At 51.1% G+C, this 19399-nt stretch overlaps 1 protein-coding gene across 5 annotated transcripts in view; it reads right to left on the bottom strand.

The window, feature by feature from the left end:
• ADGRE5 (adhesion G protein-coupled receptor E5) overlaps nucleotides 1-19399 on the bottom strand; it is a 176156-nt gene that overhangs the window by 87745 nt on the left and 69012 nt on the right. The gene's annotated exons all lie outside the window — the stretch shown is intronic.

The raw sequence follows: 19399 nt of genomic DNA, 5'->3' as shown, positions 1-19399 counted from the left end.
CTCGAGACAGGGGCAGCTCGATTCCTTCCTCGTGGAGCCGACCAGAGGCGGCCGCGAGGCATCCAAGATGGCGCCGGCCGGGAGATCACAGAGCGCTGCTCCAGCCTCGCAGGCTCCGACGACCCGATCCCAGCTGCAACCGAGCTCCCCCAGGCCTTCTCCGTCGCTGGTGAGTGACCCGACAGCCCCGATCTCCCCGCACTCGCCCTCCTCTCTCCTGGGCCTCTCTGAAGAGCCTGACCCCCTGGAAGACGCAGACATCAGGCGCCATATTTGGGCCCTCCCCACCAAAGCAGACCTAGAGCGCTTTGCAGACCGGGTTGAGAGGGCCCTGAAAGAGGATGTGGCCCAATTAAAGACGGACACTACCCATCTGGGCAATAGGGTAGAAGCCCTGGAGCAGAAGCTAGAGGATGTGCTCCCAGTCATCTCGCAGCTACAGGAGAAATGTTCAGCTCAGAGCCATCAAATTGAGGCCTTGCTGTGTCATTTAGATGACATGGAGAACCGCAGCCGAAGGGCGAATATCAGGATAAGGGGCTTGCCTGAAGCGACCGGAGCAAGGGATATAACTCCTACATTGGAAGACATATTTAAAGACATTTTAGGCCTGCCTGCTACGGCTGCGGTGGAGATTGACCGCGCACACAGAGCACTTAAACCACCGTCGCAAGACGTGAAAAACCCGCGAGATGTCATCTGCAAACTCCATAAATACACACTCAAGGACCGTATAATGCAGAAGATGAGGGGTAAAACCCATTACGATTTTGATGGTGCTCGTCTGACATTTTACCAGGACATCTCAAGGCGCACCCTTATGCAGAGAAGGCTGCTGCGACCCCTTTTGGCGGCCTTACAAGACGCAGGCCTGACATACCGCTGGGGTTTCCCCTTCTATCTTCAGGCTACCAAAGATGGCAGAACTGTGACTCTACGCACGAAGGATGATTTGCCACACTTCCTTTCGTCTCTTGACCTGGACCCGGTGGACTTCCCGGACTGGCGGACGTCGTCGGAGGTCCCTACCCTCGCCCTCCCGCCTTCGGGCCCCTGGCAAACGGCTAAACGCAGGAACCGCAGACGGAGACAACGCCTTTCCGAGTCCTCGCAAGGACCTGTTCCAGTCGGAGACTGATTCTCCTTTACTCCATCTCCGGCCGGAGATGCTTGATGATTCCTAATACCGATGTGCCCATTCCCAACTGTTTGGGCTCCCTGTTGCCTATACCCCTTGGGACTGCCACCTTTGACACTTAGCTCCCTTTCCTCTCCCACATACCGCTCTACGCCTGATGCGGTGGTCGGTGGCGGACGCCCCCTCCTTTCCCTCTTGTTGTGTTGGCCACGTTCCCCCAGTAGGCTACCCTTTTTTGTTTTTTGGGTACTGATCCCCTTTGGGATCTTGGACTAGGGTCCGGGCCCCCCCTCCGTAAAGGATCGAGGTCCCGGACAGGGTCCATAGTGACTTGGCTAGACTGTTTGGTCTCGGCCTTTCCCCCCCTCTCCTTTTATTTTTTTTGCCGTGTTTACTATGCATTTACTGACTATTGATGCTTGTCATTTTGTCTCCCCTCTTCCCACTCTTCCACCTGTCCTTTTTTCCCTTTTTCTTCTCTCCTCCCCTCGCCTTCCTCCTACTCCTCTCTCTCCTAGGTGCGTCTTGCTGCTCCGCCTTCCACACCGTGCGCCCCGTATCTATCAGCGACTCTATCCTCTCCGGACACACCTATGGCCACCCTACAGGTAAGCTCCTACAATGTTAGAGGCTTATGCTCCCCCCACAAGCGCAGCAAGCTCTGGTGGGAGTTGAAAAGGCTCAAAACGCAGGTGGTCTTCTTGCAAGAGACCCACTTTACGCCACAGTCGCTACCCAGGCTCCCTAAACACCTCTTTAGCCAGTGGTTTATTAGTACATCTCCAACCCCTAAATCCAGGGGTACCGCAATAGCTATACACAGGTCATGCCCCTTTCAGCCCACTGACACCCGAATAGACCCCCTAGGCCGCTACGTATTTCTGAAGGGCTCCCTGGCTGGACACACCTACACGTTCGCATCTATCTATGCCCCTAATGTTAATCAGCTGGGGTTCCTCGACACTATGTTGGAACGTCTGGGCGAGTTTAGGGAGGGCTTCCTGATCCTGGGGGGGGACTTCAATGTCAGCCCTGACCCCTTACTTGACACTTCTCATGCTAGGCCCACACATTTCTACGCGTTCCTCAAACACTTCCGTAAGTCCCTCCAATCCCTCCTCCTGACGGATAGCTGGCGAACACTACACCCGTCTGACCGCGACTTTAGCTATTACTCTAAGGTACATGACGTCTACACCCGCATAGATCACCTGTACGTGGACCGGAAACACCCTGGAGCTTTTGAGATCTGCCTCCATAGGACAGATCACCATCTCGGACCATGCGCCGGTGTCGGCGGTCTTTGCCTTACCCTCAGGTTCACGTCGATCCTGGACATGGCGACTGAATGACAACCTACTAGACGACGCGGGGGTGGTGGGAGAAATCTCAGACACCTTGTCCCACTATTTTTCCGAGAACTCCACGGCTGACGTGAGTGAGGGCACGTTATGGGAGGCCCATAAGGCCGTGATCAGGGGGGCATTGATTTCTCAAGGCTCCCGGCTGAAGCGAGAACGCATGGCGGACTTTCACAGGGTGTACACCGCCCTCCAGAAAGCTGAACTCGACCATAAAACGACGGGGGGCCCAGAGGCACTGCGTACCCTGACGGAACTGCGGGAGTTGTTCCTGCGGCTTCTGGACAGGCAGACACACAAGCGTTTCCGCCACATGTCCCATAGGTTCTACGAACATGGGAACAAGTGCGGTCACATGCTAGCACGGGCGCTCCGGACACGGACGGCGCAGATGCATGTTCATAAATTAAATTCCCCTTCGGGGGTTCCGACGGTGCTGTCCTCTAAAATCGCAGCGGGCTTTCGGGCGTACTATGCCGCTTTGTATGATTTGAACTCTGATCTCTCCTCTTCGGCGCGGGCTGCGAAATGTCAGGCGATTCGAGACAATCTGACCTCGTCGGGATTCCCCTCGCTCACGGACGACCAGTCCTCAGCTTTAGAACAACCAATCACCCTGATTGAACTTAGATCGACGATTGGGTCTCTACCCGCTGGGAAGAGCCCGGGCCCGGACGGGTTTACCAAGGCATACTTTGCGACCTTTCTCTCCCACTTAGAAAACCCACTATTGCGCTACTTTAATTCTATAGCGGGGGGTACGACAATTCCACCGGAAGCTTTACTAGCCCATATTACTGTGATCCCGAAGGAGGGCAAGGATCCCGCCGCCCCACAGAGTTACCGCCCTATCACGCTCCTTAACTTAGACGTGAAGATCCTAGCGAAAATATTGGCCAATAGGCTCAAACATCTGTTGCCTGGACTTGTGCACCTTGATCAGACAGGCTTCATCCCGGGCAGGGAGGCGCGGGACAACTCCATACGGGCGGTTCAGCTCATTCACTGGGCCCGCTCCTGTGCAGACCCCCAGCCCTACCTCATCATTTCCACTGATGCCGAAAAGGCATTCGACCGGGTGGACTGGTCGTACCTGCAGGAGGTACTTAAACATTTGGGCTTGGGCCCCCATATGTTGGCGTCCATCTTGGCTCTGTACTCTGATCCATGTGCACAGGTGAAGGTGAATGGTACCCTTTCCTCCCGCTTCCCCATCAGGAAGGCACGAGGCAGGGGTGCCCACTCTCACCCCTCCTCTTTGCTCTGGTACTGGAGCCCCTGCTCCGTACAGTTCGGGCTAATGGTGATATTAGGGGCTTGCAGGTTGGGAATGCGGAACATAAACTCTCAGCTTACGCTGACGATGTTCTTTTTCATCTCGCGAACCCACTGCTCTCGTTGCCGGTCCTGCTGAAGGAACTTAACCACTTTGGCACCCTATCCAATTTCAAAATAAATTTTGACAAATCGGAGATCCTCCCTATTAACTTGACCCCAGACCTAACAAACAGACTCAAAGCTGCCTTTCCTTTCTCATGGGCCAACACATCCTTACGCTACCTAGGAGTACGACTCACGGATAGGTATGAAGCCTTGTACAAGACAAACTTCCCCCCTTTGCTCGCTGCGATTAAGGATGATCTTACTAAGTGGACTCGCACTGCCTTCACCTGGTTTGGCCGGGTGAACGTGGTGAAGATGAACATTCTACCGCGTATCCTTTTCTATTTCCAGATGCTCCCGATTAGATTGCCTAGACTGTTCTTTGATCGCCTCTCTAGCATGCTGACTGAATTTATCTGGAGCGCGCGTAAGCCCCGAATAGCTCTCAAGACGTTAAAGCGCTCTAAGACAGAGGGCGGGCTGGGACTTCCTTACATTAGACGATATTATAGGGCAGTTGCTCTCCAAAGGATACTGAACTGGCGTTTCCACTCTCAATCGAAGCTCTGGGTATCTCTGGAGAAATGCCTTGCGCACCGTGGTTACAGCGGGAACACAGGGGTCTATCAGAGACAACCTCTCCATTGACGACCCATGTGCTCGCGCTCTGGGATAGACTGAACGTTACGCTTAAATTGTCTCCCCCTGTGTCGCCGCTGGCCCCATTAGGTGGCTTCCTTTGGTTCCCTCCGGGGGAGCAAATGGCCTTTTTTGGGCCATGGGTAGAGGACGGGAACGCCAGCTGCGGGAAGCTCATGAAGGATGGTAAACTCCTGGATTACGAGACCCTTCCGACGGGGAGACAGGGGCCACGGATGAATTTCTGGCGGTATAGGCAACTACACCACTTTTTTGAAAAACAGGGCCACAGGATAAGGGATCCCTCTTCTGTCACCCCGTTTGAAAGTCTGTTCATTAATGATGAACCTACCCCACACCTGGTGTCTGAACTCTACCGTTTGCTGGGCTCTGCTGCCCCTCTGCCCGTGCCCGCCTACATACGGAAATGGGAGAGAGATTTGGATCAGGTCCTTACGGACGCACAACTGACCCATCTATACCGCCTCACTCATTCTTCCTCTGTGGACTCTAAAACACAAGAGACAAATTTTAAACTATTGTCTCGCTGGTACCGTGTGCCGGCGGACTTGGCGTGTATTTACCCAACTGAATCCGGGCTGTGTTGGCGTGGGTGCGGGCACAGGGGCACACTCATCCACATATGGTGGAGCTGCCCCCTGATTGAGCCCTTCTGGGCGGACGTTAAAGATCAGATACTGACGATCACCGGGGTTGACATACCCTTCTCTCCGGTGCACTTTCTTCTCCATGTCCCAACAATTCCTCTCAGTCACTATAAGAAGAGTGTAATTCCACACTTACTCAATGCAGCCAGGAGGCTGCTTCCGGTGTACTGGAAGCAGTCTAGAGTACCTGGTCGCGAGGAATGGATACGGGCGGTAAGTGACATCGGAGAGGCTGAGAGATGGGTGGCGACCTGTCGCGACCGCCATGACCGACATATGACCGTGTGGGCACCGTGGACAGACTATGTCTCGGACCCTGTTTTTGTCCCCTCTAGTCTAGACGTGGCTTTGCTGGAATTGGCGGAGCCCTCCCTTAAGACTCGCAGGCTGCAAGCTCTCGATGGGGAGCAGCTGGATCCACCAGCACTTGGTTAAGGAGATGGCCGTCCGGCACTGATGTTTGTTGTTGGGGTGGAGCGCCCGGTGTGGAAGCGGACAAGTCTTATTTTTTCTCACTAACAAGGTACGCACTGTTCCTTTCTCTACTCTTTCTTTTCTACCCCCCCTCTTTTCCCTCTCCTCCCCTTTCTCCCTACATGTCTTACCTGTGCTCCTTCTCTTTCCCAGACCCTTATCTCCCTCTCATCCTCTCCCCTCCCAAAGTCTACTCCCTTTTATTGTTACGGCTTGTGACCGGTGATGGAGATGTTACTCCTTAAGAATGTTGAGTGTGGTGTTGGGCTAGTTGGAGCAAATTGTTAGACCTTGGTTTACCCCATAGCCCGCCTGGGGGCCTTTGCCGATCCCTGGCCCTGACCCGGAGCTCACCTGGGGGTGGTGGGTGGTTAGTTGGAGGTCTCAGTACCCCCCCTCCGCCCCGGACGTGGGCTTCTGGTTCGGTCTTGAGCCCTATGGCTCGCCTGGGTTGGCAGGGCTCTCGCGCAGATCTCCCTCCTGGCTCATACCCAGGCTCGGGTGGTCTAGCGGAAAGTTCAGCTCTTCCCCCTCCGAGATATCACACCTTGGGTGTTCGCTCCCACACCATCTCTGGTTGTGGCCCATGTGGCCACCATGTTGCCGGGGGGGCCGAGCCGGCCGCGGACGACCTTAGGGTGTTGGCTGCTGGACCGGCCCTCATGGCTGAGTTTACGTCTGACACTGGCGGTTCATACCTGCTTACACAATGTGCATTGTTTGATATATAACTCCACTGTTTGACGGCCCTGCGTGGCCGGATCTTTATGTAATGATAACCTGTTGGATGTATCTGACCTTTGTCTTATATGCTCTTCCCCCTTCCCCTTTTATGTTTCTGTTTTCCTTTTATTTTTTCAATAAATACTGATACTCTGCGGCTTTTATTTTTTGCGCTATAAACAAAAAAAGAGCGACAATTTTGAAAAAAACGAAATTTTCTTATTGCTATAGTAAATATCCCCCCCAAAAAAAAAAAAGTTTTCCTCAGTTTAGGCCGATATGTATTCTTTTACATATTTTTGGTTAAAAAAAAAAATCACAATAAATGTATATGGGCTGGTTTGTGCAAAAGTTATTGGCCCGGATTCACATACATCGGCGCATATTTATGCCGCCGTAACGTATCTAATATACGCTACGCTGACGCAGCGCAGAGAGGCAAGCACAGAATTCACAAAGCACTTGCCTCCCAAACTGTGCTGGGTTTCCTCGGCGTAATCCGGCGTAGGTGGAAGTGGGCATGAGCCATGCTAATGAGGCGCGACCCCATGCAAATGATGGGCCGAGCGCCAGATAGATACGAATAACGAACGGCGCATGCAGCGTCCCGTGGACGCATCCCAGTGCGTATGCTCAGAATCACGTCGGAACGAATGCCTAAGATACGACGGATCACTGCCTACGGCGTGAATGTAACCTACGCCTAGTCATATTCACGTACAACGTAAACGACGTAAAATACGACGGCTTGAGTTCCCTCGTCCATACCTTTGCATGGGTTGCGCCTCATATATGGGGAATAACTTTAGGCCGGACGTACAACTTGCACACACATCGCGTAGCCTGCGCCGGGCGCATGTACGTTCGTGAATTGGCGTATCTCCCTCATTTGCATATGTGAATAGAAAATCAATGGGAGCGCCAAATACGTCCAGCGTAAATATGCGCCCACGCTACGCCGGCGTAGGCAAGTTACGTCGGTCGGATGAAGCCTATTTTCAGGCGTATCTAGTTTTGTGGGCACGGCGCACAGATACAACGGCGCATATTTGCACTTACGCGGCGTATCTCGAGATACGTCGGCGCAAGTGCTTTGTGAATCCGAGTCATAGTGTCTACAAACTATGGGAAAGATTTATGGCATTTATATAGCGTTTTTCTTTATTTTAGATTTTTTTTACTAGTAATGGCGGTGATCTGCGATTTTTTTGCGGTATTGTGACGTTGCAGCGGACAGGTTGGACACTTTTGTAAATTTTTTGGGACCATTAACATTTACAGAGCGATCAGTGCTATAAATATGTACTGATTACTATGTAAATGTCACTGGCAGGGAAGGGGTTAACACTAGGGGGCGATCAAGGGGTTAACTGTGTTCCCCATTGTGTGTTCTAACTGTGGGGGGATGGGGACTTACTATAGGAGATGACAGATCGTGTTTTCTACTTTGTCCTTCTCTCCTCAGACACACAAACCCCTGTGCTCCCGCTCGTGCATGCGATCACGCGTGTGTCGGCGGCGATCACGCCCGCCGGCCACGTGCATCGGGAACCAGTTAAAGGAAATTTATATATTGCAACTTACTACTATTTATATTTGCTGGCTGCAATAATTTTAGGTTAAGAACATTTTCAGCAAGTACAGAAAATATCTGTTGATTTGTGGCACCGAACTCCACCCCAATGCATCGCGCTGCTCGGGAACAGAGCTCGGCGGCACTCGGCAGTCACCAGTGTGTAAATCGAGTGAAGAGACAGCTCGCACACACAGCGGGGACACATCGCAGAATCCAGGGACAAGGTAAGTAACTCTCCCTGTATCCTGCAAAGCGATCCCGAGTCTGGCTCGGGGTCACCGCTTTTGGTATGTAAAATTTACCCCGAGCCAGACTCGGGAATACCGCTAGGCAGGTTATTGAAGGTACAACATTTAGCAACATGTTGCTACACTTAAAGGCGCCTCTCTTCTCTTTTATACTCTGTAGCTCCTACTTAACCACTTAAGCCCCGGATTTTGTTGCTAAAGGACCAGGCCCTTTTTGCATTTCGGCACTGCGTCGCTTTAACTGATAATTGCGCGGTCGTGTGACGTGGCTCCAAAACAAAATTGACGTATTTTTTTCCCCACAAATAGAGCTTTCTTTTGGTGGTATTTGATCACCTCTGTGGTTTTAATTTTTTGCGCTATAAACAAAAATAGAGCGACAATTTCGAAAAAAAAACTATATTTTTTACTTTTTGCTATAATAAATATCCCCCCAAAAATATATAGAAAAACATTTATTTTCCTCAGTTTAGTTCTTCTACATATTTTTGGTAATAAAAATCGCAATAAGCATTTATTGATTGGTTTGCGCAAAAGTTATAGCGTCTACAAAATAGGGGACTGTTTTATGGCATTTTTATTAATATTTTTTTTTTTTACTAGTAAAGGCGGTGATTAGTGATTTTTATCGTGACTGCGACATTATGGCGGACACATCGCACACTTTTGACACCATTTTGGGACCATTGTCATTAAGGGAATGATTCTTACTGTGTGGGGGCGTGGCTTGGCGTGTGACGTCACTGATCGTCGTTCCCTATGACAGGGAACAGACGATCAGTGACACTCTCACTAGGATTAACGGGGAAAGGTTTGTTTACACTTACCTCTCCCCGTTCTTCAGCTCTGTGACCCAATCGTAGGACACTGGCGACGATCAGGTCCCACAGGCGCAGTCATGGAAGTCACGACCGGGTCGCGCGCGGCCCATGGCTGGTCTCTAAAAGGGGATGTACTTGTACGTGCTTGTGCCCAGCCGTGCCGCTTTGCCAAAGTATATTGGCGTTAGGCGGTCGTTAAGTGGTTAATTTTGATCTAATCCCCTTGTGGAGGCTTCCATTTGTGGATGGACATTTTATGGTTATACAACCAATCACACTGCGATAATCTTTTTATATCGGACTAAACTAAAGGACCTATGAATAAATGATTGTGGAACGAATCATTTGAGTTTCCATTATTTCTTATGGGGAAATTTGCTTTGATATACAAGTGCTTTGGACTACAAGCATGCTTCTGGAACGAATTATGCTCGTAATCCAAGGTTTTACTGTATATCAATTGGGGTGAGTGTGTTGGGGAGGGATCATCTAATGGATAATTTTTTAACTCGGTAATGCGAGGCTTTCTCCCTGGTGTGGAGTGTCATGCTCACCCCCTCCCTTGGACTACAGGAGAGTCAGGGCGCTCTCTACGTTGCAGATAGAGAAAGGAGCTGTGTGTTAGTGGGCGTCCTGACTCTCCAGTAGTCCAAGGGAGGGGGCGAGCACGACACTCCACACCAGGGAGAAAGCCTTGCATTACTGTGTGTAGTTACAGACAGAAGAACAGGAAGTGAGGATTTCTCAGAAGAAATAAGGACATTTAAAAGCAAAATGGAAGGATGAGGTAAGTGAAGGAGGACTGCATTGAGGTAAAGGAACCTTTACAACCCCCCCTTTTTTGACAGTAAAAGTTTTTCTTTTTATTTAAATATTGACAAGTAACAGGAAGCAATGATAGTTGAAAAGCAAAGTGTATACATTAAATCACAGATTGCATTTACAAATTGATTAGGAAAATCAAGGTAACTACGGTAATAAGGGGCCAAAAAATAACAGAGAGATGAGCAGAGCCTAAACCGATAAAGCAATAGGATCAAGCAGGGGAGATCAGGTTATCAGGTCATCCCAGTTGTCGCTCCATAATCCTATGTACCCCCATCCCCAAGGGGGGGGGTCCGAACAGGAGGAGAGCCACCCAAAAGGAGGGGGGGACCAAGGGAAGAGTGGGATACACCAGCATATAGGGGGGGACCCACCACCAGGGGGGGGGGAGGGCACCTAGCCAGAGGCATCGACCCAGTTGGAACTTCGTTGGACAGTTCCTGCTTTCGTACGTAATCCTGTACAGTGGCAGAACCTTCCCAATCGCCGCTCGCCATGAGGATCCCGTGGGAAGCTCCGGGCCCCTCCAACGAAGAAGGATCTCCCTCTCCCTAAAACAAAGCAAAAGTAATACAAAGCTTGACATATCTATCGCCCTCAATCTCACCCAGATAGCTAAGCAGGAACATGCGAGGATCCATAGCCTGGTCCACTCCAAAGAGATCGGACAGGGTGTCAGCCACCTCCCTCCAAAATGTGCGCAGTTTAGGATAGGACCATACCATGTGGAAAAATGTCCCGGTGTCAATTAGACAACAGGTACAGATCGGGCTCCTAGAGGAAAATATACCAGCCAACCTCTGCGGTGTGTAGTATGCTCTATGCAAAAACTTCAGTTGGATGAAACGGTCTCGGGAAGCTATCATAGAGGGGATATAGGAGGAGATACAATCCTCCCACACCTCTTCGTCAAGGTCAGGGATGTCCGCACTCCACTTGCTCAGAGCCCCGGCCGTGTCCATGTCCCGAGTCCCTGTAAGTCGGAGGTAAAGGGAGGACAGAGGGCTCCCCATCACACCCGAGATCAGGAGGCGCTCAATGGAGTCGAACTCGAGGGTCACCGGGCACGAAAACTGCGAGTCAAGGGCATGTCTGAGCTGCCAGTATCAAAATTGGAAGGAGAGGTGAAGGCGGTAAGTTCCTGGAATGTCACCATCTTGCCATTCGGCATCACATGCCGGAGAGTAAGGATACCTCTTCTTGCCCATAACGCAGGATCAGGGAGGCTGCATAGGTGGGGAAGAAGAGGATTGGCCCATAAGGGTGTGTGGGGGAGACAGACCCGGGTTTAATGTTCTTGACCCTGGAGGAGCGCCATACCTGTAGGACAGTCCTCATGGGGCCAGTGACGGATGGGTGCGCTCTGGGGCCCCTAAAGACTAGGTTGGAGAGTGCCGCGTACGAGCCCAGCACCGCAGCCTCCAACGCGACAGCCGGGTTTTGTTTGGGTTGAGAAAACCACAATCGCACCGTGACCAGTGCCGCCACCCAATAATAAATCAGAACGTTCGGGAGCGCCTGCCCCCCGATCGATAACGGGAGATAAAGGGTATGCCGCGCCACCCGGGGTGGACGCCCAGCCCAGATAAAGGTCGTAACTATACCGTCTAGTTGTCGGAAAAATGACCGGGGGATAGGGACTGGGGTCTGTCTGAAAAAATACAGCAGTTTGGGTAGGTATATCATTTTAATAAGATTACCACGCCCGACCGGTGTAAGAGGGAGACTTCGCCACGTCGCACATTTCTTAGTCAGTTGCTCCAACACTGGGAGCACATTCCTGGTAAGATAACTTCCCGGTTCCAAGCCCACACGGACCCCCATGTAGGTAAATTCCTCGACCCAGCAAAGGGGCGTATGTGAGTCCACCCGGGGCACCGACGGATTAAGTGGGAATAGTATCGACTTGTCCCAATTGATTCGAATCCCCAGAAATTGACTAAAGTTATCAAAGTGGGCAAGGGCATTTCGCAGGGAAGAGGAGGCGTCTGTCAGGTACAGTAGGGAGTCGTCCGCATATAAGGACAATTTTTCCTCCAAGGGGCCCACCCGGATACCCCTAACCCCGGAGTCTCCCCGCAAGTGGGCAGCCAGAGGCTCGAGCGCCAGGGCGAACAACACCGGGGACAGCGGGCAACCCTGCCTAGTCCCCCTCCCTAGGGAGAAGGAGTCCGACAGGGTGCCGTTCATGCGGATGCGGGCCCTGGGATGTGCATAGAGCATGCGTATCCAGGATAGGAAATGGGAGCCAAGGCCAAAACGGGAGAGAACCGTCCAGAGGTAGCCCCACTCGACCGAATCAAAGGCCTTCTCAGCATCGAGTGAGGCCACCGCGCCCGGAGCACCCGGCCCCGCAACCGCCAAATGCGTGTGTAAGCGACGCAGATTGATAGCTGTACCTCGACCAGGCATAAAGCCCGTCTGGTCCGGGTGGACCAGGGCCGTAATGACAGTGTTTAATCGGTTGGCCAGTACCTTCGCGAAAATCTTAACGTCGACATTGAGAAGCGAGATGGGGTCGATAAGAGGAACAGAGGGCAGGGTCCTTACCGGGCTTGGGGATGACCACTATCACTGCCTCACTCATCGAGTCTGGAAGAGCCCCAGACTCCGACACCCGGGACAAAAGGGACAACAGTCGGGGGGCAAGGTCTTCAGCATAAGTCTTATAGAATTCCACCGGGAGCCCATCCGGTCCCGGCGTCTTTCCCCCCTGCATCATCTTCAGTGCCCGCTGGATCTCCTCTAACTTGATTGGGGCATCTAATATTTTCGCCGAAGAGGGGGTGAGGACAGGAACATCCACCGTCTCCAGGTAGTCAACCAAGTCAGATTGTTCATAATCCACCCTGGAGCTATACAGCCTCCGATAGTAAGTGACGAAGCATTGGTTAATCTCCCCCGAGGCAGAATGGGGGAACCCATCATGGCCCAGAATTTGGGCAATGGTGGTGACCCCCGACTGTTCCTTAGACAGCCAGGCGAGGAGTCTACCCGTCCTCTCCCCCTGCTCAAAGATACGCTGCGACTGGTGGAGTAGTTTCTTCTCCGTCAGGGAGTCTGGCGTGTCAACAACTGTAACTGGTCATAGTGGTGAGGGTCCCGAGTCCAAATAAAAAGGGCCTCCTGTCTGCTCGCGTCCCCCTCGGCCCTGGCAAGTTCTTCCCTGCGTTCCCGTCGCACCGCAGCTATAATCGACTTATACTGTCCCCTGGAGGAGGCCTTAAAGGCGTCCCACACAGAGGTCTCCGCCGCCGTGCCCGGGTTGTCAGACCAGTATTGCCTGAGGGATTCGTGGAACCGGGGTTTCACCCCCGCGTCAGTGGTCCAGAATCTAGAAAGTCTCCAGAGTCTGTCGGTCGGGTCAGCCGATACTGTCAAGGATAAAAGCAGCGGTGCATGGTCCGAAATACCCCTAGGGAGAATGAGAACATCCCAGACTCTGGGCAGGACCGGGGCCCCCACATAGGCCAGGTCTATACGAGAGAAGGATTTGTGAGTAGCGGAGTGGCAAGTAAAGGCCTTAGCATTTGGATGTCTCCACCTCCATACATCAGTGAAGCCATACGTGTCCGCCCAGGCCACCAAGCCCTGCCGAGTCGTGCCAGGCCCGGCACACCGGTCCATAGCAGAGTCCGGGACAAGGTTAAAATCACCCAGTAGTACAACATTGTCAGATGGAAATTGGGCCAGTTTAGTTGCGAGTAGGTTCAAGACTTCAAGGGAGGCAGACGGTGGCAGGTACAGGCCCACCAACACCCACGGTAAGCTATGGATCAACGCATATACTATCACATACCTGCCATCCGGGTCAAGAACTAAATCAAGGAGCTTAAAGGGGAGCGACTTGAGGACAAGGATACTAACGCCCCTGGCGTAGCTGGAGTAGGTGGAATGGTAGTGATGTCCCACCCACGGCTTCTTAAAGGCTGAGGGACCTACTGCCTATCAAATGCGTCTCCTGCAACACACACACACGTGGGGATGGTATTTCTTGATGAATTGAAACACTAAGGCCGGGTACACACGGACAAACATGTATGGTGAAAGCGGTCCGTCGGACCGTTTCCACCATACATGTCTGCCAGAGGGCTTCTGTACGATGGTTGTACACACCATCGTACAGAAGTCCGCGCGTAAACAATACGCGGGGCGTGTCCGCGGTGTCGCCGCGTCGATGACGCGGTGTCGCCGCGACAATGACGCGGCGACGTGGGCGGCCCGCCTTTAAAATGCTTCCACGCATGCGTCGAAGTCATTCGACGCATGCGAGGGACGGCGGGCGCCTGGACATGTACGGTAGGTCTGTACTGACGACCGTACATGTCCGAGCGGGCTGAATTCCAGCGGGCTGTTTTAAAACAAGTCCAGGAATATTTGTCCGCTGGGAAAAGGCCCGGCGGGCAAATGTTTGCTGGAATTCAGCCCGCTCGCGCCCACACACGAGCAAACATGTCTGCTGAAACTGGCCTGCGGGCCAGTTTCAGCAGACATGTTTGCTCGTGAGTATGGGGCCTTTGGAGCGTTTAATCGGGGAGTTCAGCCCCCGTGTGTTCCAGGAGAGGACGTCAAGAGTAGCCATGCAAATTGGTGAAAGAAATATTATGAGAATCAACACAGGTCAGGAGACATGGGGCATCCCCAACAGCCATTGCAGGGCCGGGAGGAGGACCATGACTCCATGCCAGTACAGCTATATGTGATGAAAAAATTACTGTCATGTAACATAGAGCGAAAACAAAAACACGGGAGCCAACAGAGCAGCCCAACACACCCAACCCCCCCCCCCACCCCACCCAGAACACAGAGGAGAGTTTTCATCCCAGAAACAACCAGCCCTCAGGCCAGATCCGAGGGCAGTGAACAAAAGGCAGTCCGCCCCTTTGGATCAAAAGGGTCAAAAAAGAATAAAGCAAAAAACAAAACTTCCTTGAGGTATCCGGTACAAATAAGAGTGTGTGGAGCACCCGGAGCCCCGGGGGTACAAACTTCAGAGGGACACATCCAGAGTATCTAAGTGGTAAGCGCAGTCCAGCAACAGGGTGGAGGAACGGGAACAGTCACCTGGAGGGAACACACCGCAAAAACAGAAAAGAAGTGTGCCGGAATTAGGGTCGTTCCACAGGACCACAAACAGAGTAGCCATCACAGGCACACGCAGGGGAGAGGGGGGGTGGGGTCGGGGGGGGCAGCAGCACGTTCCCCGACATCTCAGTGGCATTTACGGCAGCCGCCAGGGACAGGGCAGAGAAGAGAAACAGGAGTGCAGTTCGGTGGGGAAGGGAGTGACACACAAGCCAAGGCATCGCGCCATCCACCCTCCCATCCCGCCAAGTCTCAAAACATGGCCCCAACCTGTCCACAGCACGTCCAACCCCCCTCCAAAGAAACATTAGGGGTCCCCCTGTAGTATACTCACAGAAAGGAGCGTAAATAGTAGTTCCAAAAGCAGTCAGCGCGGCAGCGTCTCTGCCCAGGCCACGACATCACGGGGGGAAGTGAAGAACTGGACGCGCTCGCCATCTTGCACCCTCAATTTAGCGGGGAACAGCATGCTGTACCTTATCCCCTTCTCCCGGAGGAGAGCACGGGCATGATCAAAGGACTTGCATTGGCGCTGCGTCTCCACAGAGTAGTCCGGAAAGATGAGGAGCCTGGTGTTCTCGAACTTCAGCTCACCCTGGAGACGGGCCGCGCGGAGAACCGTGTCCCTGTCCCGATAGTGAAGGAGCTTGAAGATGAAGGTGCACGGGGGGGCCCCTTGCGGGCCTCTGGTCGCCGGAATGCAGTGAGCTCGCTCAATAGAGAAGTGCGGGGAGAAGCAGGCAGTGGGGAGTAGAGAGGGGAGCAGCCGCTCCATGAAGGTGACGGGGTCTGGTCCCTCCGCACCCTCCGGTAGGCCTAGGACCCGCAAATTGTTGCGGCGGTTCCGGTTTTCGGCGTCTTCCGCCCTGGCCTCCAGCACCTTCACCCTGGATTTCAGAGACACCAAGTCAGCCCGGGGATTCCTCTGCATGTCCTCCATACCGGAAACCCTGTGCTCCACCTCCGTCACCCGCTCGCGGAACACGTCCATATCCCGTCGGATGAGGGCCGTCTCAATCTGGACATGATCAATCTTCACGGTAAGTGTGGACTGACAGTTCGCGATGGCCAGCATTAGAGCGTCGAAAGCCAGGGAACCAGCGAGGATCGCGCCATCCGGCGGTGGCTCCTTCTGGGCTTCCATGCGGTCGGCTGAAGGAGAAGCAGTAGGCCAGAGTTTTGGCGGGTTATGGGCAGCAGGCTTGTTCCGTCTCCCCCGGCCTCCAGGTCTAGTCCCCCGCATACCCCGGGGGCTCCGTCAGGTAAAGCTGGAGGTAGCAAGGCAGGTAGTGATGGTTTCACACCAGGATCAAAGCAGGATGAAATTCCGGACCGAGAGCTCAGCAGTTACACGTCTGCTCCCATCGCCATCTTGGACACGCCCCCCATATAACCCCTTTAAGTGAAACACTTTGTTGTCTCTCTGCACCCAGCCCATGACTGGAACCAGCAAACTGAGGAGGTCACCCCATTTCTTTATGTCATTCTATTCTTTGTCAACAATATCCTCGCCATTGCTGCCCTTCCTCTCCCAATCTAAATGTTTCTGAACAGAGGATTACAAGAGACTATTATCAAAATAACATCAGGTATGTATATTAGCTCCATTTAAAGCGGAGTTCCAACCACAATTAGCATTTTTTAAATGTACGTCCTTTCATCCTGCGTTTTTATAATATAAATCTGGTCACTTACTATTTTACAATCCGCCGCCGATCCGCATAGATATTAATAAAACTATATCTACACCGTTGTCATTTTGCTTGTGGGCATTGTGAAGCCTACAGGCACTTACTTCCTGGAAGTCTTGGATGGGGAGTGATAATTGGACAGCGCACTGCATCCTGGGAAATAATGACACACATTTCCCAGGAGCATTAGAGGGAGATGATGTCAGAATCCTAGGTGGTTTCAAAGGCAGATTTCGTGGGACCGCATAGCAACAGGCATTTCCAGATGAGTAAAAAAAAAAACAACTTTTTTTTCTTTCTTTTTTAGTCGTAAGCTACAGTTTAAAGCAAAATAGTTTTTTTGATGGAACCTCCACTTTAAAAATACATTGAATAAAGTTTTTTTAATGAACATTATTCACATTTTATTGACATTTTTTCTTTTAATATCTGTCTGGAGTTCAGCTTTAACTATTTGAATACTGTACCATAACATGTTCAGACATTACTTTGAATCTGCCATATCTGGCTGCTGTCCCAGACTTTAAATAGCCTTTTCCTATGAAATCCCTCCATTCTGTACAGGGAAGCGTCATACAATATGTGCACTAATGATCCCCAGCAAAACAGGAAAGGAGATGCCATACTGTAGTGTTATGGTATCCGGCTCTACCTTTGTTTTTCCTATACATGGTTCAAGACAAATGAACATCTATTCTAGATGAATAAATATTAAACATGCATTCTATGTAATAGTGTTGTCAGAAATAAAAGTGAGGAAATAACCTTCACAGATATAAAAAAGAGGACATCTATTGTAAAATTGAGGACATACATACTGTAGATATGTGCAGGGTATATTTGCTGGCCACATTTGAACAATATTCTGTCTGTTATTTTTTTTTCTTTACCTACATGCTAGATTTGTATAGGTCTCAGCAGTGGCACCTTAAGAGCATTATAGGCCCCTGGGGAATACAGTGCACTGGGGCCCTGTCTACACAATCACGCACGAGAATAAAAATGCAAATCCCCCCCCCCCCGCTAGTGGCTGATTAGCGCGCAAAAACGACAGTAAATCTCAGCTAAAAATAGTGGCGCTTTACCGCCGACGGCGCAACGCTTCAGTGTGAAAGTAGCCTATGTCATCATGTGCCCGGCCCAGGCCCATGCAGAAGCAAGCAGCCAATCAAATATAGTGCTCAATGTGGTTTGAATAAATTATAATTATGCATAGCCATAGTTGACGTGCCGCCGCCGGGGGGCTATATTAGTGCGGGAGGCGGCTGAATGATGGCAAGTGGGGCCCCCCGGGCAACTGCCCAGCGTGTCCATGCGAAAAGACAGCGCTGGGTCTCAGTGCTGATCAGTATGGACCCATCTCTGTATTATAAATACAAAATAAGTTTATTTGCTTCAAAAGTGGTTTCCCCTTTTATGGAAACATTGGGCCAGATCCACAGAAGAATTACGCCGGCATATCTATTGATACGCCGCGTAATTTCAAAGTTCCTGTGTCGTATCTTTGTTTTGTATCTACAAAACAAGATACGACTGCATCTGGGCTCGATCCGACTGGCGTACGTCTTAGTACGCCGTCGGATCGTAGGTGCATTTTTCCGCCGGCCGCTAGGTGGCGTTTCCGTCAAATTCCGCGTCGAGTATGCAAATTAGCTAGATACGGCGATCCACGAACGTACGTCCGGCGCATTTTTTTTCGTCGTTTGCGTTCGGCTTTTTCCGGCGTATAGTTACCCCTGCTATATGAGGCGTACTCAATGTTAAGTATGGCCTCCGTTCCCGTGTTGAATTTTGAATTTTTTTACGTCGTTTGAGTAAGTCGTTCACGAATAGGAATTTGCGTAGAATGACGTCACCGGCGTAAGCATTGGCTTGTTCTGGTTTAATTTTGAGCATGCGCACTGGGATACCTCCACGGACGGCGCATGCGCCGTTAAAAAAAAACGTAATTTACGTCGGGCCACAACGTATTTACATAAAGCACGCACCCATCACATCGATTTGAATTGCGCGCCCTTACGGTGCGCATTCTTTGTGGATACAAAAAAAAAAGGTTACGGTGGCGTAGTGTATCTTCGATACGCTACGCCCGACGTAAATATGCGCCAGGGTACATAGATCTGGCCCATTGTGTTTTTTATTGACTTTTCAGTATCAATCCCAGGCCCTCCAACAGAAGGACATTTGTTCCTTGAACACTTTTATACTTCACCAAATGATTTTATAGATTAACCACTTCAATACAGGGCATTTTCACCCCCTTCCTGCACAGACCAATTTTTAGTTTTCAGCGCTGTCGCACTTTGAATGACACTTGCACGGTCGTGCAACGTGGCTCCCAAACAAAATTCACGTTCTTTTTTTCCCCCCACAAATAGAGCTTTTGTGGTATTTGATCACCTTTACGTTTTTAATTTTTTGCGCTATAAACAAAAGAAGAGCGAGAATTTTGAAAAAAACAACAATATTTTTTACTTTTTGATTTAATAAATATCACAATTTTAAAAAAAAAAACGTTTTTTTTTCCCCCCTCGGTTTAGGCCTATAGGTATTCTTCCACATATTTTTGGTAAAAAAAGCGCAATAAGCGTATATTGATTGGTTTGCGCAAAAATGATAGCGTCTACAAAATAGGGGATAGATTTATTGTATTTTTTTTTTTTTACTAGTAATTTTTATTGTGACCGTAACATTGCGACGGACATATCAGACACTTTTGACACATTTTTGGGACCATTCACATTTATACAGTGATTAGTGCTATAAA

This window comes from Rana temporaria, chromosome 3 (assembly GCF_905171775.1).
Source record: "Rana temporaria chromosome 3, aRanTem1.1, whole genome shotgun sequence".
Taxonomy (NCBI): domain Eukaryota; kingdom Metazoa; phylum Chordata; class Amphibia; order Anura; family Ranidae; genus Rana; species Rana temporaria.
The sequence above is the reverse complement of the archived record's forward strand: the minus strand, read 5'-3'. Positions and strand labels throughout refer to the sequence as shown.